At 42.3% G+C, this 22,223-nt stretch overlaps 1 protein-coding gene across 2 annotated transcripts in view; it reads left to right on the forward strand.

The window, feature by feature from the left end:
* PAGE4 (PAGE family member 4) overlaps positions 1 to 22,223 on the forward strand; it is a 158,835-nt gene that overhangs the window by 12,572 nt on the left and 124,040 nt on the right. The window contains exon 2 of one of the 2 annotated variants that reach the window (XM_059157817.1): positions 16,010 to 16,140. The exons of the other annotated variant lie outside the window; for it this stretch is intronic. The gene's annotated coding sequence lies outside the window, so the exon portion shown is untranslated. The remainder of the gene's footprint in view (positions 1 to 16,009; positions 16,141 to 22,223) is intronic. 2 annotated transcript variants of the gene reach the window in all.

The following is a 22,223-nucleotide window of genomic DNA, read 5'->3' on the forward strand; positions in this document are numbered from 1 at the left end:
GAGAGGCTTTGAGAAATCCATGAGCTTCTGCCATGAACTCCCTTCATGATTTCTTCTGGCTGCTTTATCTCTTTAGACCGGGTTTTCCTTGTCAATAAATCCAAGTAGGTGGAACAAAATGATCTTCCCAGCATCTCTGCTCCTGACTGTAAGCATGGACACAGAAGCCCTCATGCTATTTGAAGAATTAGGGATGTTGTGCTAAGGGCTGTGAAAAAATGGCAAGGCTCATTTGTGGGATTTCCATGGAGAAATGAGTCATACTTGGAAACACTGGAAAATAAGAAAATATTTGTTTATAGTCAACCCAAATTTCCTCCTGCACATATTTTTTCCTTTAGTGGCTTCCTTCCCAACTTTAATATAGAGGCTTATAAAATTCTTCAGAGATGAAGCGTATGTGCTTTGCCTCATCTTCGTATCCCTAGTGCATAGCACAGTGCCTGGCTCATAGCCTCTCAGTAAGACTCTGCTATAGAATAATTTCTTCCAATTCCCATCAAAACCTGCTTTCAGGAAGGAAAAATGTAAGCAAATTCATACTAAGGTATAAATGGCTGATAACCATTTAAATTATGACACCTATACTAATAGAAAATTTTCTTAAAAGGAATGGAATAGCCCTTTGCTAAAAACAAAATCCAGCTTTAATAGTGGCATACATAGACCTGAGGGAGGTTTCAGGATGGTAACTTGATGTTCCTAGCTGGGTTCCCAGTCACTAGTACCCCTTTTTTCCCCAAAAGGGGCCCCTCAATTTCCACCTAGAAGCTAAATCTTACCTCATTTTCTACAAATGCTATCTGTTCTCAGTGGAAATTGCTTCTTTTCTTTTTTTAAGATTTTATTTATTTATTTGACAGAGTGAGAGAGAGCACAAGCAGGGGGAGCAGCAGGCAGAGGAAGAGGGAGAAGCAGACTCCCTGCTGAGCAGGATCCCAACCTGGGGCCAGGTCCCAGGACCCCGGGATCATGACCTGAGCCGAAGGCAGACACACAACCGACTGAGCCACACAGGCCCCTCTCTGCTTGCTTCTAAGTTGATTTCTGGGTCTTTTTAGCCCATTTCACAGAACTGGGCTTCTGTTCGGTTTCTTTAGCCTGAGTATCTGTCATGATGGTATATCTCTTCCCCTGGATTAATTCAGATTAGAGCTCTGTGCTTATTTCTTTCCAGTATGTCCTAATACCTTTCCCCAACTGACTACCATGGAATCAAGTTTTGGTTACCATAGCCAGTCCAGTACCCATAGTCTTGCCCCCTGTTGTAAGATGCCCCCAAGTCTGACTGACAACCTGCTTAGACTTCCAAGAGTCACATCCATATGTAGCCTGCTCCTTGAACTACACAACTATACCCTGAGAACTAGGTAGAATGCTTGGCACTTCAAATTGGAGCTTTCTCTGCCACCTCACCCAACTCACCTAACTACTGACCTGGACTGCCCTCTGCCATTTGCTGTCACAACTCTTCGGCATTATATTCACCTGGCCTCCACATCTGAAGGTGAGCCAGCTCCATTGTGAGAAGGGTTTAGTGAGTCTACTTCTAGGCTCTGGCATGTCTTTTTTTTTTTTTTTTTTAGGATTTTATTTATTTATTTGACAGGGAGAGGCAGCGAGATAGAGAACAAACGCAGGGGGAGTGGGAGAGGAAGAAGCAGCAGGGAGCCTCATGTGGGACTCGATCCCAGGACCTCGGGACCATGACCCAAGCTAAAGGCTGACGCTTAATCACTGAGCCACCCAGGCACCCCTTGGCCCTGGCTTGTCTTAATTGAACTTATGTTGCCATGCCCTGGAAGATGGCAAATAAGGGCCATTTATATGAAGCTCCTGATGTCAGACCCTGGAGATAATAGCTTATCCTGCCAGATTATAAAGAAAGCCACATGGCTAACATCTTCCCGTGGGAGTCACCTAGGCAACTGAGGCTGTCTTGTTGTCCCAAGATAATAATCTTCCATATGGATATTTTTCTCTAGTTAAACACCTTTTACTTGATTCAGATCTGTTTTATATTTCTCTAAAATTCTCTTCCTTGACACCTGGAAAAGTTGACTTAACTTCTGACTCTGATCTTCCATCTGCTTCCTTGTGTTATGCGTTTATTGCATTCAACTTAAGCAGAAATGAATTTCATTGGCAGAGGGGCCCATTATCTGCACAGGGTAGGGAGATTTCTTTGTGGTATAATTTCAGGCATTCACAGAAAATTTCTACACTCAAACATTACATGGATGCTAACTGCACCATCATTATTTCCATCTAAGCTCTTTAATGGATGTGGCTCAATTTCTAGCCCATGTTTTCAGAGACTCAGAGTGACTTGATAGAAGGAAACAGAAACAAGGCAAAAACTGTAGTTCATAATTATTGTGACTGCTGGCCTTTTGGATCCTCCCTATCATACACTGATGTTTTTAGAGGAATTTACTAGCTTGCACAATTGGGAAATGCAGTGTTCTATGCTTTGAGACACAGCTGGATCTAGGGGCTCAAATTGCATTATCAGGGCTCCTCATGTTTTCTTCCTTGGTTGGCAAGAAAGTTCCCAAGGGGAACTCTGACTGGCTGACTTGTGTAATGTGATCTCTCTTTATCCAAATATTGTGCCTAAGAGGGAGGCTGATGCTGACTGGCCAGCTTAGGTCACAGGAAGCCCAGCCTAATGGTCAGAAGGGGCAGACTTTTGGGGAGGGGCAATAGATTTCTTAAAGGTTTTTTTTATTTTGAAATAAGTATAGACTTGCAGGAAATTACAAAAATAGGATAACCTCAGCCTCATCCAGCTTCTCCCAATGGTGACATCTTACCTAGCTATAGTATACTATCAAAACTGGGAAACTGACATTGGTATATTACTGTTAGAATATAGACCTCATTCAGTTTTTACCATTAAAAAACCTGCATTTGTGTGTATGTGTGTAGTTTTATGCTACTATCACAGTCAAGATCCAGAACTGGTCCATCACCACCGAAGAACCCGTTCATGTTACCTCTTTGTATTCACTCTATCACCGCCCCTTCTCCAAACTGGCTGTACCATCCTACATTCACACCAGCAATGTGTGGAGATCCAGTTTCTCTGTGTCCTCAGCAGTATTTGGTATTTATCACTATTTTGTTATTTCAACTGTTCTAATAGGTGCCTGGTGATAGCACATGTTGGTCTTTCTTTTTTTAAGATTTTATTTTATTTATTTGACAGACAAAGATCACAAGTAGGCAGAGAGGCAGGCGGAGAGAGAGGAGGAAGCAGGCTCCCCACTGAGAAGAGAGCCCGATGCGGGGCTCGATCCCAGGACCCTGAGATCATGATCTGAGCCGACGGCAGAGGTTTAACCCACTGAGCCACCCAGGCGCCCCACATGTTGGTCTTAATTTACATTTCTCTAATGGCTAGTGATGTTGAACATTTTTCCAGATACTTGCTTACCATCTATATTTCCTTTTTGGTGAAATGTATGTTCATGTCTTTTGCCATTCCTACGTGGATTGTTTGCTTTTTATTGTTGTGCTCTGAGAGGTTTTTATATATACTAGATAGAAGGCCTTGGTCGGATATGGGGCCGGCAAATATTTTCTCCCAGTCTGTAACAAGTCTTTTCATCTTTTTTAAAAAAAGATTTTATTTATTTATTTATTCATGAGAGAGAGAGAGAGAGAGAGCACACACAGGCAGAGAGAGTAGCAGGCAGAGACAGAGGGAGAAGCAGGAGCCCGATGTGGGACTCGATCCCAGAATGCTGGGATCATGATGTGAGCTGAAGGCAGCCGCTTAACCAACTGAGCCACCCAGGCATCCCTTTTTTTGTTTTTTTAAATATTATACTAGGTATTTAGGATAGTTATACTTTATTTATTTTTAAAAAGATTTTATTTATTTATTTGACAGAAAGAGACACAGCGAAAGAGGGAACACAAGCAGAAGGAGTGGGAGAAGCAGGCTTCCTGCCAAGTAGGGAGCCCAATGAGGGGCTCCATTGCAGGACCCTAGGATCATGACCTGAACCAAAGGCAGACATTTAATGACTGAGCCACCTAGGCACCCCATCTTTCATCTTTTTTAAAAAAATTATTTATTTATTTATTTATTTGACAGAGAGAGAGATCACAAGTAGGCAGAGGGGCAGGCAGAGAGAGAAGGGGAAGCGGGCTCCCCACTGAGCAGAGAGCCCGATGTGGGACTCGATGCCAAGACCCCAGGATTATGACCTGAGCTGAAGACAGAGGCCCTAACCCACTGAGCCCCCCAGGTGCCCCATCTTTCATCTTTTTAACAGAGTCTTTCAATGGAAACTGTCTTTAATTTTGATAAAGTCCAATCATCAATTTTTCCTTTTAAGGATTGTGCTTTTGGTGTCAAGTTTAAGAACTTTTATTGAGTCTGAGGTCCCAAAGATTTTTTCCTATGTTCTGATTCTAAAAGCTTGTTTCTAAAACAGTTTTACATTTTACATTAACTCCATGATCCATTTTCAGTTAATTGTACAAGGTTTGTGGTTCAGGTTAAGGGTTTTTTTGTTTTGTTTCGTTTGTTTTGTTTTGCTTGTAGATATCCAGTTGCTCCAGCACCATTTGTTGAAAAGGCTATGGTTGGGGCGCCTGGGTGGTTCAGTGGATTAAGCCTCTGCCCTTGGCTCGGGTCATGATCTCAGGGTCCTGGGATCAAACCCCACATCAGGCTCTCTGCTCAGTGGGGAGCCTGCTTCCCCCTCTCTCTCTGCCTGCCTCTCTGCCTCCTTGTGATCTCTCTCTGTCAAATAAATAAGTAAAATATTAAAAAAGAAAAGAAAAGGCTATGGTTCCTCCCTTGGATTGTTTTTGCATCTTTGTCAAAAAACAGTTGGGTGTTATTTGTGTGGGTCTATTTATGGGTTTTTGATTCTGTTCCATTGATTATATCTGTATCTCTGTTAATACAGTAATTACCTTGATTACTATAGCTATGTAGTAAGCACTTCATCAGGTAGAGTGATCCCTCCCAACTTATTCTTTTTAAAAAATCATTTTATTTTTGGGGCGCCTGGGTGGCTCAGTGGGTTAAGCCGCTGCCTTCGGCTCAGGTCATGATCTCGGGGTCCTGGGATCGAGTCCCGCATCGGGGGTCTCTGCTCAGCAGGGAGCCTGCTTCCCTCTCTCTCTCTGCCTGCTTCTCCGACTACTTGTGATTTCTCTCTGTCAAATAAATAAATAAAAATCTTAAAAAAAAATCATTTTATTTTTAATTAAATATTTTGAAATTAGCTTAAAACTAAATTTAAATTAAAAATTAAGTATGTTTTATTTAAAATTTTATTTTAATATTGCTATCTTAAGGTTTGTGCCTTTCCATATAAATATTATTTTGTTTTATTTTACTTTTAAGATTTAATTATCTGAGAGAGGGAGAGAGAGCATGAGTGGGGGGGGGCAAAAGGAGAAGGAGAAGCACACTCCCCACTGAGCAGGGAACCCTACACTACACGGGGCTTCATCCTGGGACCCCGGGATCAGGACCTGAACTGAAGACAGACAGTTAACTGACTTCAGGCACCCCTCCATATAAATTTTAGAATAAGCTTGTCTACAGAACACCTTGATAGGGAATACATTAAACCTATAGATTTGGAGAGAATTGGCAGCTTTATTATTTTGGATCTTTCAATCTATAAACATGGCATATTTCTCCATTTATCTAGGTCTTTGATTTCTTTCATCAGCATTTTATAATTTTCAGCATACAGGTCCTGTACACACTTGTAGATCTTATAGTTATGTCTTGAACAACATGGGTTTGAACTGCATGGGTCTATTTATATCTGGATATTTTACAGTACAGTATTGTAAATGTATTTCCTTTTATGGTTTGCTTAAAAACATTTTCTTTTCTCTAGCTAACTTTGTTGTAAGAATACAGTATATGATACACATAACAATACACAAAATATGTGTTAATTGACTGTTTATGCTATTGTAAGGCTTCTGGTCAATGGTAGGTTATTAGTAGTTACATTTTTGGGGAGTCAAAAGTTATACAGAGATTTTCAGCTGCACAGGGGTCAGCACCCTAGCCCCTGCATTGTTCAAGGTTCAACTGTATATCTAAGTATTTCATTTTCTTTGACACAAACATAAGTGGTACTGTGTTTTAAATTTTGGTTTTCACAAGTTTGTTGTATGTATGTATATATATATAAAACATACATACATACAATTGGTTTTTGAGTGCTGACTTTGTATTCTGAAACCTTGCCAAACTCACTTATTAGTTCTGGGAGGAGGTTTTAGAAGGTTGGTTTGTTTTGTAGATTTCTTGGGATTACTTATACAGAGCTTTACAAATAGGGATACTTTTATTTCTTCATTTTAAAAAAATCTGCATAAGCTGGTGCAGCCTCTCTGGAAAACAGTATGGAGGTTCCTAAAAAAGTTGAAAATACACCTACCCTATGACCCAGCAATTACACTGTATTTACCCCAAAGATACAAATACAGTGATCCGAAGGGGCACCTGCACCCCAGTGTTTATAGTAGCAATGTCCACAATAGCCAAACTATGGGAAGAGCCCAGATGTCCATCGACAGATGAATGGATAAAAAAGATGTGGTATAAAATTAGTATAAACTGAGGCCATTCTTCTTTTTGGAAGAGTGCAATATTTTCTCAGTAGAATCAAGGAATTTAATTTTTATTAAACTCTGGAAAATCTTCCAGAGTTACTTCAATTATTGAGTCCTAACATGGGGCTGGGCTCTTTTGGGAATAAGATAATTATATTAGTCCCATTCCCAACCCTCAAATAGCATCATGATCCATTGGCTCGCTTAGACTTAAGTGATAGACTGGAGGATACAAAAGGTGTTATTGGTCTGGCAATGAGAGCTATAGACATTTTTGGGGGTTTATCAGTGGGAAAGACATCAGTTAGGGCTACAAGAGGTGTGTGTGTAGGGGGACTAGCAGATAATTTAAAAATTTATATATGAATGAAAATAAGGCCAGAGTTGGGGGGCAACAAGTGTAGAGAGCATTTCGTAGGCCATCACAACATCAGTATGATAGAAGAATGCCATAGATATTGGGGAAGAGGTTTATATACAAGGCAGTTTTGTGGAAGATTTGTGTTGGGGAAGTAAAATTTTATTCTGTCTATATTTATGTCTCTCAAATATAACCTTTACCTGAGGGGGAAAAAAAAAGATGTGGTATATGTATACAATGGAATATTACACAACCATCAAAAATGAAATCTTGCCATTTGCAATGACATCGATGGAGCCAGAGGGTATTATGCTGAGCAAAATAAGTCAGTCGGAGAAAGACAATTATCATGTGATCTCTCTGATATGCAGAATTTAAGAAATGAGGCAGAGGATCATAGGAGAAGAGAGGGAAAAATGAAACAAGATGAAACTAGAGGAGACTCTTAATCCAGGAAGCAAACTGAGGGTTGCTGAAGGGGAGGGGAGTGAAAGGGATGGGGTGGCTGGGTGATGGACATTGGGAAGGGTATTTGTTGTGATGAGCGCTGGGTGTTGTGTAAGACTGATGAATCACAAACCTGTACTCCTGAAACAAATAATACATTACATGTTAAATAAAAAAAATAAAAAATAAATGCAGTAAAGACAAAAAAATCTGCATTTTAAAATTTATTCTATTTTTTCTTTTGCCTTTTTGTCTTATTCCACTGTTAACAGCTTTAAGTAGAATGTTGAATAAGAAAGATGGGTAGGGGCACCTGGGTGGCTCAGTGGGTTAAGCCTCTGCTTTCAGCTCAGGTCATGATCTCAGGGTCCTGGGATCGAGCCCCACATCAGGCTCTCTGCTCGGCAGGGAGCCTGCTTCCCCTTCTCTCTCTGCCTGCCTCTCTGCCTACTTGTGATCTCTCTCTGTCAAATAAATAAATAAAATCTTAAAAAAAAAAGAAAGATGCTTTGTTCCTCATCTTATGGGAGAAGCATTCAGTCTTTCCCTATTAAATACAATATTAATTACAAGTTTTTTATAAATATTCTTTATCAAGTCAAGGAAATTTTTCTCTATTCCTAGTTTGATGAGTTTTCTTTTTTTTAACAATCATGGATGGGTTCTGGATTTTGTAGATGCTTTTTCTGCCTCAGTATCTCTTCTTAGTGAACTGCTTCTTTTACCATTATGTAATGTCCTTTGTTTCTAGTAATTATCTTTGCTCTGAAGTCTACTTTATTTTTTTAAAGATTTATTTATTTATTTATTTATTTGACAGAGAGAGAGAGAGAGATATCACAAACAGGCAGAGAGAGAGAGAGAGGAGAAGGCAGGCTCCCTGCCAAGCAGAGAGCCCAATGTGGGACTCGATCCCAGGACCCCGAGATCATGACCTGAGCCGAAGGCAAAGGCTTAACTCACTGAGTCACCCAGGCGCCCTGAAGTCTACTTTAATATTAATACAGTCACTCCTGCTTTTAAAAAATTAATGTTTGCATTATATTCATATTTCTATCCTTTTACTTTTCACCTACCTATATGATTGTATTTGAAGTGGGTTTCTTTTCCTTTTTATTTTTTCAAAGACTTTATTTATTTATTTGACAGAGTGCAAGAGAGCACAAGCAGGAAGAGCAGCAGAGGGAGAGGGAGAGGCAGGCTCCCCACTGAGCAGGAAGCCCGATGTGGGGCTCGATCCCAGGACCCTGGAATCATGACCTGAGCCAAAGGCAGATGCTTAACCACCTGAGACACCCAGGTATCCCTGAAGTGGGTTTCTTACAGACAGTATATGATTAGATTAATTTTTTAAATCTATGCTGCTAATATCTCTTTTAATTGGTATAATTAAACTATTTATATTTAAGTTAATTATTGATATGTTAGGGTACACGTTTGCCATTTTATTATATTTACGTGGCCATAATTATGTTAACACTGATTATTGCTTTAACCCCAAACCATGATCTAAATCTGCTGGGAAGATGGGAGGAAGGCAAAGCATGTGTGCAAAATGCTGGAAGAAAAGAGGTAGATCTTTATCTTCTATAGTAGCAAGTCAATTTATAATAGATAAAATTGAAAATAATAAATATCAGTATAATAATAGCACTGATAAATAGAGGCAAATAATTTAAGGAAAGAGTTAAAAGGGTTGAATGTGGTTGCCTCTGGGGAATGAGAATCAGAGATGGGTAAGAGTAGAACAAGACATTGCATTTTTGGGGGCACCTGGGTGGCTCAGTCGGTTAAGTGTCTGCCTTCGGCTCAGGTCATGATCCCAGGGTCCTGGGATCAAGCTCCATTTTGGGCTCCCTGATCAGTGGGGTGCCCGCTTCTCCCTCTGCCTGTTGCTCCTCTGCTTGTGCGCTCTCTGACAAACAAATTCTTTAAAGAAAAGACATTGCATTTTTATTTTTTTTAATTAAGTAATTTATTTAGGATTTTATTTATTTATTTGACAGACAGAGATCACAAGTAGGCAGAGAGAGGGGGGAAAGCAGACTCCCCGCTGAGCAGAGAGCCTGATGTGAGGCTCAATCCCAGGACCCCGGGACCACTACCCAAGCTGAAGGCAGAGGTTTTAACCCACTGAGCCACCCAGGGACCCCAGACATTGCATTTTTAAAAGCCTTAGAAAGTATCACTAGGAGCGCCTGGGTGGCTCAGTGGGTTAAGCCGCTGCCTTCGGCTCGGGTCATGATCTCAGGGTCCTGGGATCGAGCCCTGAGTCGGGCTCTCTGCTCCGCAGGGAGCCTGCTTCCTTCTCTCTCTCTCTCTCTCTCTTTGCCTGCCTCTCTGCCTACTTGTGATCTCTCTCTGTCAAATAAATAAATAAAATCTTTAAAAAAAAAGAAAGTATCACTAGACTTTTAGAACTTTATAGCTATATTGCTTGATAAAAATATATTTAGTAAATCTAAATTTAAAAATAATAAATTATTTTCGGGGCGCCTGGGTGGCTCAGTGGGTTAAGCCACTGCCTTCGGCTCAGGTCATGATCTCAGGGTCCTGGGATCGAGCCCCGCATCGGGCTCTCTGCTCAGTGGGGAGCCTGCTTCCTCCTATCTCTCTCTGCCTGCCTCTCTGCCTACTTGTGATCTCTCTCTGTCAAATAAATAAATAAAATCTTAAAAAAAAAAATAAATTATTTTAAAATACAGTTTTCATTAACCCTGTCTGCCCCTTGGAATTGTCTAGGTGAACTTTTAAAAATACCAATTATCAGGCCCACCTTATTACCAATCAAGCTGGGTCTGGGGTTCAGGCATCAACATTCAAAACTCATTTCCCAGATTATCTGAACACGTATCTGGGGTTGAGGATGGCTGGTTTAGAACATATATTATGTTCTATATATTAGACCTTTGGTAAAATGTTAGTGGTAGGGAAAAAGATAAAACATGAAACTCAGGCGCCTGGGTGGCTCAGTGGGTTAAAACCTCTGCCTTCGGCTCCGGTCATTGTCCCAGGGTTCTTGGATTGAGCTGTCTGCTCAGCGGGGAGCCTGCTTACCCCTCTCTCTCTACCTGCCTCTCTGCCTACTTGTGATCTCTGTCTGTCAAATAAATAAATAAATAAATCTTAAAAAAAAAAAAAAAACAACCATGAAGGTCTTATCTTAAAATCAAGCAACTTGGGGCACCTGGGTGGCTCAGTGGGTTAAAGCCTCTGCCTTCAGCTCAGGTCAAGCCCCGCATCCGACCTTCTGCTCAGCAGGGAGCCTGCTTCCCTCCTTTCTCTCTGCCTGCCTCGCTGCCTACTTGTGATCTCGGTCTGCCAAATAAATAAATAGAATCTTTTTTTTAAAAAATCAAGCAACTTATTAGAGATAGGTGGATCAGTCATTTTTGGAAGGCCCTGCTTGAGAGAAATTAAAGACGGGCTAAATATTTGTAGATGGTGAAGCAGAGGGAGCAGAAGGGCATTAGAGCTGTAATTTAGGGCCTTGCAGGTCTGCCTAATGTGATTAAGAAAAGTACAAGAAGCTGGGGAGCCTGGGTGGCTCCGTCGTTTGGCGTCTGCCTTCAGCTCGGATAATGATCATAGGGTCCTAGGATCAAGCCCCACATTGGCCTCTTTGCGGGGAGCCCGCTTCTCCCTCTCCCACTTCCCCTGCTTGTGTTCCCTCTCTCGCTGTGTCTCTCTGTGTGTCAAACAAATAATTTTTTAAATCTTTAATTAAAAAAAAAACTACAAGAGTCTATGGCAGTTTATATTTTCCAAGTCCATAGAGAGATAAAAGCAGAAGGGAAAGAAAGAAGAAAACATTAACTCCTAAATCGAGAATATTCTGTGGTTCTTACAGTATCACTTAAAATATTTTATTTTACAAAGTGGCCCTTGGTACCTTCTCACATCCTCTCTTTGGGCCTCCATCAGCATTTGGTGGTCATAACTAATGGACTCATGTACCAAGATAGAAGATAGTGGAGGTGTGTCTGAAGAAGAAGACGAGACAATCAAGAGACCAAAAGAGGGTCTATACTATGCAGGTGTCCAGAAGGATGTACATTCAGGAAAGCTGCAAAAGTTAGAAGACACGCCTCTCTCATCCCAAGAGGTAACTACACAACGTGCCTCTAAAGAGAATCATAGCATTTTTAAAACTGTATAATTCAGTGTGCTTTTTAGTATATTCACAAAAATGTGCAACCATCACTAGTAACTAATTCTAGAACATTTTCATCACCTCCCAAAGAAATCCTGTACCCATAAGCAGTCATTTGGCCCATTCTCCCCTCCTCCCAGGCCCTGGTCGTTGCTAACTTCTTTTCTGTCTCTATGGATTTGCTTATGTTGACCATTTTATTTCAGTGGCATTGTACAAAATGCAGCCTTTTGTGCCTGGCTTCCTCCACTTTGCATAATGTTCTCAAGGTTGGACCATGTTATACCAAGTATTAGTGCTTTACTTTGGCTGAATAATATTCTGTTGTATTGGTGCGCCACATTTTGTGTATCTGTTCATCGGCAGATGGACAGTTAGGTGATTTCCATTTTTGGTGACTGTAAATAATGCTGCTGTGAACATTTGTGTACAAATCTTTTGTGTGGACATATGTTTTCATTTCTCTCGGGTGTATACCAAAGAACAGGATGCTGGGTCATATGGCAGTTCAATGTTTAACTTTTTGGGGAACCGCTGACCTGTTTTCTACCCCAGCTGCACCATTTTATACTCCCATCAGCAATGTATGAAGGTTCCCATTTCCCTGCCTGTCAACACTTATTGTCTGTCTTTAAATTATTGCCATCCTAGTGGGTGTGAAGTGGTATCTCACTGTGGTTTTGATACGCATTTTCCCTGATTCCTAAGGACAGTTGGGCATGTCTTCATGTGCTTCGTGGTCATTTGTAGATCTTTAGAGAAATGTCTATTCAGGTCCTTTGCCAGGTTACCTGCATCCTGCATGGCAGGTCAACCCACAACCTTTGTTGCAGTTTGCCCCAAACCATCAGAAATTCATCAACAGCTGCCAGCTTCCCTCTTGTTGGCTCCAGCTTTCAACTCAGTACTCAACAGGGAAAGCCAAATCTACTTCCCAAACCAATCACATAAGATCCGGCTTCTTAGTAGCCATGCTCCAGCTTATAAAAAAATAATAATTTATTTGGGGGTGGGGGAGGGGCAGAGCACGAGAGAGTCCTAAGCAGCCTCTGCACTGAACATGGAGCCCAAGGCAGGACTCTGTCTCAGGACCCTGAGATCACGACCTGAGCTGAAACCAAGAGTCAGACGCTTAACGGACTGTGCCACCCAGGCGCCCCACAGCCCACTTCCAGCTTTTCCTACCAACAGCCTCCCATCAGAACCGAGAGACAGCATATACAAATGGGCAGTGATCAGACCACATATAAAAATAGAACTTGGGGACACCTGGGTGTCTCTGCCTTCAGCTCAGGTCATGATCCTAGAGTCCTGGGATTGAGTCCCACATCTGGCTCCCTACTCTGCTGGGAGCCTGATTCTCCCTCAACCTCTCTTTCTCTCTCTGTCTCATGAATAAATAAATAAAATCTTAAAAAAAAAAAAAGAACTTGGCTCTACAATCTGCAGCAACCTGCCCAGGAAAACAGACCCTTATCAACAATAAACAATATGGGAAGCCAGCCTGCTATAAATCATACACCTTTTGTAACAACCAGCCCTAAATGGCCAGGACTTGATTAGTAACTGACAAGCTTCCTTCATTCTCCGGCTTCTAAATTTGGACCAACGGGAGAAAGCGAAGTATGTACCCCGAACTAATCATCTAGGAAGCCCTGCTTCTTGTTAATCTGCCTACAGCTTCCCCATGCCAATGGCCTCCCATCAGGGCACGCCTGAAGCCTTCTCTTTTTTACTAGAAAGCTTTACCTTCTCTGTCTGCCTTTGAGTCTCTGCTGAAAGGCAAGTGATGGTGTATGACACTCTTGCTCTCAGAAGCTCAGAATAAATGGCCTTTGCTTTTCTCATTTGGTTTGTCTTCATTTCTTTCCACAGGGCATACCTGACGTCTTTTTTTTTTTTTTTTCACTATAAAACTTTCCCAGGGACGCCTGGGTGGCTCAGTTGGTTAAGCAGCTGCCTTCGGCTCAGGTCATGATCCCAGAGTCCTAGGATCGAGTCCCACATCGGGCTCCTTGCTCAGCGAGGAGCCTGCTTCTCCCTCTGCCTCTGCTGCCACTCAGCCTGCCTGTGTGCTCTCTCTCTCTCACAAATAAATAAATAAAATCTTAAAAAAAAAACCCAAACTTTCCCACTCTGCTGCCTGCTTTGCATCTCTGCCAACCGTAATCGATGATGCCTGACTCCCTTGCTACAGCAAGTTCTAAATAAATCGCTTTTTTTTTTAGTTGTTGTTCTTATTTGGGTGGTTTTCGTTGATTGTCACAGTGGGACTGCCAGATAAAATATAGGATGCCCTGTGAAATTTGAATTTCAGATAAACAACAAACAATTTTTAGTATGACTATGTCCCAAATACTGCAAAATTGTGATTTGCTCAATCTAGAACCCGAAGCATATGTAAAAATGTAACTCCACACAGAATTCTCAGAGAGGAGCATCTTGACACAAGGCAGCCGAATAATTCTGCTTGGCTGAGCCCTCTTTGCTAAATGCCAATTAAATGACACTTCTAGTTTCTGTTGTGTTGTGTTGTGTTTCTGTACCAGAAAAGAGCTTCTCCTCCAATCAGTTCATGTTTTGATTTGTCTCTATCAAGCTGGGAGACTTTTAAGTTACTGTCTGGGCTTTAGTCCCAGAAAATAAAAGGCATTTTATTCTAGAAGTCCTTTGCTCCATGTGTGTTAGTTAGAGTGGCTTCCGTGGTCCCTGCTGCCGGTCTCCCCATGCTCTTCTGTGCGAGTCATGTCATTTCAGTTGCCCAAGTCCCTGGAGGTTCACGGATTTATTTTTGTCCCAACCAGATGGCTCCAGGTTCCTGTGACTGCATAGGAGTCTTTCGGATTATCCTGTTTATCTTTTCCAGTGCCCGGGGTAAGGGCAGATCTTCATGAAGCACGTTTGTCAGCAGGATAAGCCGTTCACCACCACTGCTACCTGGAAACCATAACCGAAGTTATTAGATTTCATATACGCGTTCATAATCTCCATAGCAAAAGCCGGAAGGGGATAGTTGGCTTGTTTTTCGATGCCCCCTGTGGAAAGGCAGCCCCTTCCGCAGAGAGGAAGGGGACTCTACAGGGGGCGCCAGACGCCCCCCCACTGAGCCCTTCTTTGCCTTTAAGGAGGCGGGCGTGAAAAAGAGAAGCAGAGTATCTTTAATGAGACTAATAAACCTGAAAGTAGGTGCGGTGTTTAAAGAAACAATAAGTCAAACCTGGCACAGGCACTATTTCACTGTGAAATTAAGGAATTGGTCCACAGGGAACACTTGGCTTTTATTAAAAAAATAATCTCCACACATTCCCACACAATCGAAGCTCTCTTACAAGGGCCCAGGATAAAGCTGACTCTGCCCTGGTCAGCGCAAGTTTTGAAAACTTGAAAAACACGCTGGAAGTCACCCAGTACAAGATTCGGGGGCCTTGATACTTACACAGGTGCACCTGTGTTCACTTGCCCAGCCAAACACATAAATCCAGGAGTTATGAATGACTCTTGTCAGGGGGTTCAGTCACCACAAACGTTTATTGTTCAAGATGCCGAAGGACTCACAATGGACACAGATTGTTAGATGACTTGTTCTCATTCCTAGGTCAGTTCCTCTTAGGGCCCTACCCACACAGTGCAGAAGCCAAGTGCACTCAGGAACGGCAGGGGGAGCTACTACTTGGCCTTTATCCCAGAGAAACCAAATTTCCGACTTTGGGGATCTAGCTGGACGACTCAGCGCCTTGTTCTGGAGGGCCTCAAGAAACTCAAAGGCTACTAAAGTAGTATGCTTGCCTCATAAGCCAATCAGAGGCTTCTGCCTACAAAAGCCATTAGGACACAGTGCTGTCCGCAAAGAGTACTATTATATAAAGGCAAAAACATGCTGGAAATACTGTCCTGATTTAATCTAGACCTCGGAAAGCTAAGCAAGGCAGTGACAGATTAGTTCTGCGTGTGTTTGGGGGTGGGGTGGGGAGGGAGTTAGTTTACAGGGGAGGGCGCCCCCTGTAAACAAAAGGAGAAGCCAGGAAGAACAAGGAACTTTTATGAAAGGGGGAGCAAAGTGGGTGTTGCAAGAGGGGATGTGAGAGAATGAAGAATAGAAAGGAAATGTCAGGGGCGCAGTTGGCTAAACATCTGACTCTTGGTCTCTGCTCAGGTCGATCTCAGGGTCGTGGGATTTAGCCCCATGTCGGGCTCTGTGCTTGGTGAGGTCGGCTTGGGATTCTCTATCTCTCCCTCCCTCTGTGCCTCCCCCACCTCTCTCTCCTCTCTCTCTAAAATAAAAATAAATAAATCTAAAAGGCAATGTCAATGATAGGAAACTGAAATCGCAATGATAGCAGCTACTATAAATTTCCTGCTTTAAATCTGCTAAGTGCTCTTCACCAAATATCACGAGTAAAGCACACTACTCTGATGTAGGTATGGTCATTCTTATTTTACAGGTGAGGAAAGTGAGGCCCAAAGTGCTTCTATCACTCAAGGTTTCAATCTAGGCTATTGACCTGTAACACATCATGCTGCGGAATTCGACTGGGCACCAGAAGGAGCTAAGATGCAGGTTTCCGATGACCAGGTCAGTCTGCCTCTGTTCCTCCACACCTTTAAATCTTCCTGCATTAAGCACCCCTCACCCTCCTTTGCCTTCCCACAGTTTATTCATATCGTTAAGCTCCACCATGGCCATATTCATTGTTTTTATTTTAAAAGGTTTTATTTACTTACTTGGCAGAGAGAGAGGGAGAGAGCACAAGCAGGGGGAGTGGCAGAGGGAGAGGGAGAAGCAGGACTCTATCCCACGATCCTGGGATCAAGACCCGAGTGGAAGGCAGACGCTTAAGCGACCAAGCCACCCAGGTGCCCCCCATCATGGTCATATTCTTGAAGTATTGGTTCATATGTGTATTTTATCTCCACAATCCTTACTGTTTCCTTAAAGGAAGGGATCTTGTCTTTCTGTATCTTTCCCAGAGCAGTGAGCTTAACACACACAATGATTAATTGATTGATTAGGATTCCACCAAGCATTTCATGTAAGCTCCTTTCTACCTGTTACACTTTTTAAAAAAGATTTTATTTATTGGGGGGCCTGGGCGGCTCAGTCATTATGCGTCTGCCTTGGGCTCGGGTCATGATCTCAGGGTCCTGGGATTGAGCCCCATGTTTGGGGTCCCTCCTCAACAGGGAGCCTGCTTCTCCCTCTCCTGGTTACCCTGCTTGTGTTCTCTCTCTCGGTGTGTCTCTCTGACAAATAAATAAGTAAAATCTTAAGAGAAAAAAAAGAGTCTTAAAAAAAAAGATTTTTTTTTTTTTAATTTGCCAGAGAGAGAGCAAGAGCACAAGCAGGGGGAGCTGTAGGCAGAGGGAGAAGCAGACTCCCCACTGAGCAGGAAGCCCAGTGCAGAGCTTGATGCCACCATCCTGGGATCATGACTTGAGCTGAAGGCAGACACTTAACCTCTGAACCACCCAGGTGACCCTGTAACACTTCTAGAGTGCCTGATGTGAACACCTTCATCATCAACTTCACCTGGGAAGGCAGCTTTTCTGCAAATGTGCAGAATGCAGTGCTGGGCACTGGCACTTTTGTGATCTTTCTTAATTTTCTCTACGTGTATAGTGTACATCCCCATTTTTCAAGATAAAGAAAATGAGGCCCATAGAGGTTAGAATAGCATGTGTCCAAGTGTTAGAGTAAGCAATCATTTTCTTAAGATTTTATTTATTTATGTATTTATTTGTTAGACTGACAGTAAAAAAAAAGATTTCCAAGGTATATTGTGAAGTGACATAAGCAAGATTCAGAGTATTATGCAAACTTTATGTAAAGGAGTGTTTGTGTGTACATATCTAGAATACCTCTAGAAAGAGATACAAGACACCAGTAATCTTAGTTGCCTCTATGAAGGGAAGGGAACCAGATGGGATGGGGCATGGTATGGGAGGGGGATGGTTTGGGATAGGGAAAGACAGTGGTGTTTTGTTATAAAAGCCCCTGGTTGGGCACCTGAGTGGCTCACAGTTGGTTAAGCTGCTCACTTTGGCTCCCCTGCTGAGTGTGGGTCTGCTTGTCCCTCTCCCTGTTTTCCCCTCCCCACCCCCAGTCTTGTGCTCTCTCTAATTTTATTTATTTATTTATTGGGGTTGGGAGGGAGAGGGAGAGAATCTCAGACTTCACACTGAGCACAGAGCCAGATGCGAGGCTCTATCTCAGGACCCTGAGATCTTGACCTGACCTGAAACCAAGAGTCAGACATGCAAATAACTGAGCTAACCTGGCACCCCAGTTAGTTAGGTTTTAACAGAAAGCCTGGAGGCCAGAGAACATGGTCATGCCTGCTCTGGGAAAGTTAGAGACCTGCCCTGGCAGCATTCCACAAACAAAGCCATAAGGAGCTGGATCAAACCAGACAGGCCCATGACAAAGAAAGCCAGACACCCTGACCAAGTAAAGGAGGAAAGGTATGAAACAGGCTCCCAAGAAATCCCATCCCCAAGTAATAAATATTCCACCCCCTTGAACAACTGTAAGTGAAAGATAGAGACTCAAAACCCCAGGGAGCTCAGCTTTCCCCTGGAGCTCACCTGCTCTCGCATCTTGAGAGTGTACTCTCTCTTTAATAAGCTTTTCCCACTTGTGCTGCTCAACCACCATGTCTGGTCTTTCCTGCAATAAGAAAGCCTTTGGTGACATGCAGGGATGGGCTGGGTAGAGGCTTCAGGGCCTGGGGATCTCCCCAATCCACCTGGTAACAAAAGAATGACCCAAAGATATATTGTTGATTATTATTGCACTGATTTGCTTGAACACAAAAAACGAGTAACAGATTGATTTTATCAAACTATGGATTTATCTAGCAGAAAGATCAGAGAGGAAAGAAGGAAAACCACAGCCGTATTTGGAAGTGGTGAACATTGTTTTCCTCTTGTGGGGTAAGCTGGCAACCAGCAAAAGGTCAACTGGGGGTGTTCTGCCCTTGGGCAGCAGACTGGGTCCTGGGGGATGGGGAACCAGTGTAGATGTTTATGGATTCCCAGGGGACCTTGGGAATTTAATTCCCAGCAATGTGTGATAGGCTGTGTCTGTGCTACATCTGTCACTGTCTTCTCTGTCTCAGCTCTGCTAACCAGATACCAGCAACTTTCCCAGAATTTTTCATCTACACCTCTCAGTCACTCAGCACTCACCCGGGTTGACCATGAGGGTTGCGGGTTCCTTCTGATGCTGATCATGAGTTAACTTTGGGATCATGGCTATGCAGCAGCATTTGAGAACCTGGACATTAGGGGTGACTGGGTGGCTCAGTTGTTAAGTGTCTGCCTTTGGCTTGGGTCGTCATCCCAGGGTCCTGGGATTGAGCCCCACATTGGGCTCCCTGCTTGGCTGGAAACCTGCTTCTCCCTTTCGTACTCCCCTGCTTGTGTTTCCTCTCTTGCTGTCTTTCTGTCAAATAAATAAATAAAATCTTTTTTTCAAAAGATTTTATTTATTTGACAGACAGAGATCACAAGTAGGCAGAGGCAGGCAGAGAGAGAGGTGGGAGGGAAGCAGGCTCCCTGCTGAGCAGAGAGCCCAATGCTGGGCTCCATCCCAGGACCCTGAGATCATGACCTGAGCCAAAGGCAGAGGCTTTAACCCACTGAGCCACCCAGGCGCCCTTAAATAAATAAAATCTTAAAAAAAAAAAAAAAAGAACCTGGATGTTAGGTGGCGAAGGAGAGCAAAAAGCCTAAGGATGATCATCATAACAATAAGAAATGTTGAAATCCACTGTATGTCCAATTTCTTCATTTGCCTAAGCCCAACCTGGAGAGCAATTCATGAGGATTAATTTCGTCAATATTGGTTAAGCAAGCAGCTATTTAGTTAATTGATTGTTCCACTTCTAAGGTATTCATTGAGTGCAATAAAATGTGTTGCCCATTGCCCAGACTCAACTTTGGCTGGTGAGCAAATAAAACTTCTATCTGATAAATTTATGCTCATCTATTATACTTCTAATGCTTGCGCTGTTTCTTTTGCTGTTTGAGCCAGAGTCTGATATAAATTATGGATAACATGATCTAGTTCAGGAACTCCTAGCTAGAGCATAAATCCTTGCACTAATAGTGAAATAATGTCTTGGATACTCCTGGTAAGGGAATATGTCAAAATAGTAATAAAATGAGAGCACAAGGAAGTTCAGCTTTGAATGCCTGGAAAGGCTGAATGAGTATACTCAAAAAGTATAGGCATATTTTAATATGCCAAGCATAGGAAATCCATCTAATTACACCAAAAGAACATCCCAAGGTGCACACCGAAGAGGAACAAACGTATTTTTTATGGTATCACTGACAATGCCTTTCATGTACTCATGAGTGCATACCCTGGAGGTTAAATGCAGTACGTGTAGTTAAGGGCACCTGGGTGGCTCAGTCTGTTAAGTGTCTGCTTTCGGCTCAGGTCATGACCCTGGGTCCTGGGATCAAGAAGCCCTGCTTCTCCCTCTCCCTCTGCCTGCGGCTCCCTCTGCATGTGCTCTCTCTCTCTTTCAAAGGAATAAATGAAATATTTTAAAATGCAGTATTTGCAGTTAAAAGACCTGAAAGAGTCCTTTCTGGTGTAGCTCTAAGGTGTCGTTTTACTGGTGTCTCTTCCCAACAACCCTAGTCACCCAAAGACAAATCATGTAAGGGTCTATCTGGGAATATTCTCTTTGAGAATGCACTTGCACCTGTTGAGCATACGATGTTGTTTTTGACAATATTTGATAAGCTGGAAGTGTTAATAAGGTGGAGCCTGATAGAGGAGGAATCATCATAATCTCATGGGTCCTTCTGGAATCATTTCATGTGAGGGCTTCTAAGCGTTTTGAGACGAAGATCACATTATCATTAGAACTAATGGCTAGATTTTATGTCAGGGGAAATTAAACTTTTGTGGAAATTGGGATGATTTTGGTTTTAAAAGATCATCAGTCCATTCAGTTCTGTCAAAATTTAATAGGTCAATATGATTAAGGAAGTTTTTATTTTAATGGATGTACCTTACACAATTTCTTAAGTATTTCACCTGTAAAGTGAGATTCCCTATTACTGGAGAGTAATGAATATACTATCCAAGTGGAAAAGCAAAATCTATTACTGGTTTTTGTTTGTTTGTTTTGGCAATATATATTAGCCTTTTAGTAGGGGAAAACTACAATCTAAACATAAAACTAATAAACCATTACTCAAGTGTTGCAGGGATGGAAAAACTTTTCCTGTACTCTTTTATGTTCAGTGCATGGGGCTTGCAAATTAAACTGACAAAAGACAGATGAGCAAGACAAAACACTGTTTTTTAAAAAAAATTTTATTTTTTAGATAGGGGGATAGGGGAGAGACAGAGGGAGAGGGAGAAGAAGACTGCCTGCTGAGCAGGGAGCCTGAAGAACCCCAGGACCCTGGGATCATGACCTGGGCCAAAGGCAGACACTTAACTGACTGAGCCACCTGGGTGCCCTGGAGAGAGAAAATCCAGCATGGAGCCCAACACAGGGCTCTATCTCACAACCCGGAAATCATGACCTGAGCTGAAATGAAGAGCCAGATGCTTAACCGATGGAGCCACCCATGTGCCTCAACCAGTTCTTTTTTTTTTTTTTTTTTAACACACACAGTGTACATACATGCAGAAGTGCTCAGTGATAAGTAACTCAGAAAGGTGGTTAGAATTGGGAGGCTTATATACCTGACTTAGTAGAGAAAAGGGAAGGGGGAAAGACTCTTATGAAAAGAACAAATAGGTTTCTTAGGAAAGACAAGTTTTAGGAGAACAAAAGGGAGCTAAGAAAGTTTGTGATGTTTGTTTATGCAGGTGCAAGTAGTCTTTGCTTTTTCTTCATGGCCATGAAACTTCCCTGGAGAGGGGATTTATGGTAGATTTACTCTGGGTCTCTTTCGGGAATAAATCTGAAGCAGGAATTTATGGAAGCCTCAGTTACCAGAAGTTTCTACTTTGAGTCAGATAATGGAAGCTCTGAGAGAACTTCTTTCTACATCTGTTGATTCTCAATTGCCTTCAGCCAAAAAGTAATTGTTATGCCAGAGTTGCAGATTTTGGGGTGGCATATTCTATTCTCCTTCAGTGTTGTTCAAAATTTTGTGATTTGGGCTGAAGGGTAGAAGAATATGGCACCCTAAAATATGCCTCTTTGACATGCAGATTATTTTGAGCTGATTTTTTTTTTAAAGAAAAAGAAGACACAGGAGAATCTCTGAAAACAGAGCTGAAGGAACTTTTTGTAAGGGAAATCTCCATTTGTAGGGATGTCTCCCTCTTTGTACCAGGAAGAGAAGGATGATTTATTTTTGAGAAACTCACTTCAATTGAGAATATGCCTGACTTAAATCTGCATAACAACCTTACTGTACTTTTCCTGGGAAGTTTCCATAACTGCTCCTCCCCCTCCAAAATCTTTCTTTTGTCATTAGCTGAAGATGGTATTTAAGCTGGTGGCTTGGGCCATTTGGGGGAGTTTTATTGTTTTTCTGGGTATCTCCCATGTATATGTGAGGTATACATGTTATTAAACTTCTGTTTGTTTTTCTCTTGTTAGTCTGCCTTGTATTACAGGGAGGTCTTGGCCAAGAATCTAGAAGGGTAGAGGGAAAATATTTTCCTCCCCTACAGAA

The sequence above is a fragment of the Mustela lutreola genome, chromosome X, assembly GCF_030435805.1.
Source record: "Mustela lutreola isolate mMusLut2 chromosome X, mMusLut2.pri, whole genome shotgun sequence".
Lineage (NCBI taxonomy): Eukaryota > Metazoa > Chordata > Mammalia > Carnivora > Mustelidae > Mustela > Mustela lutreola.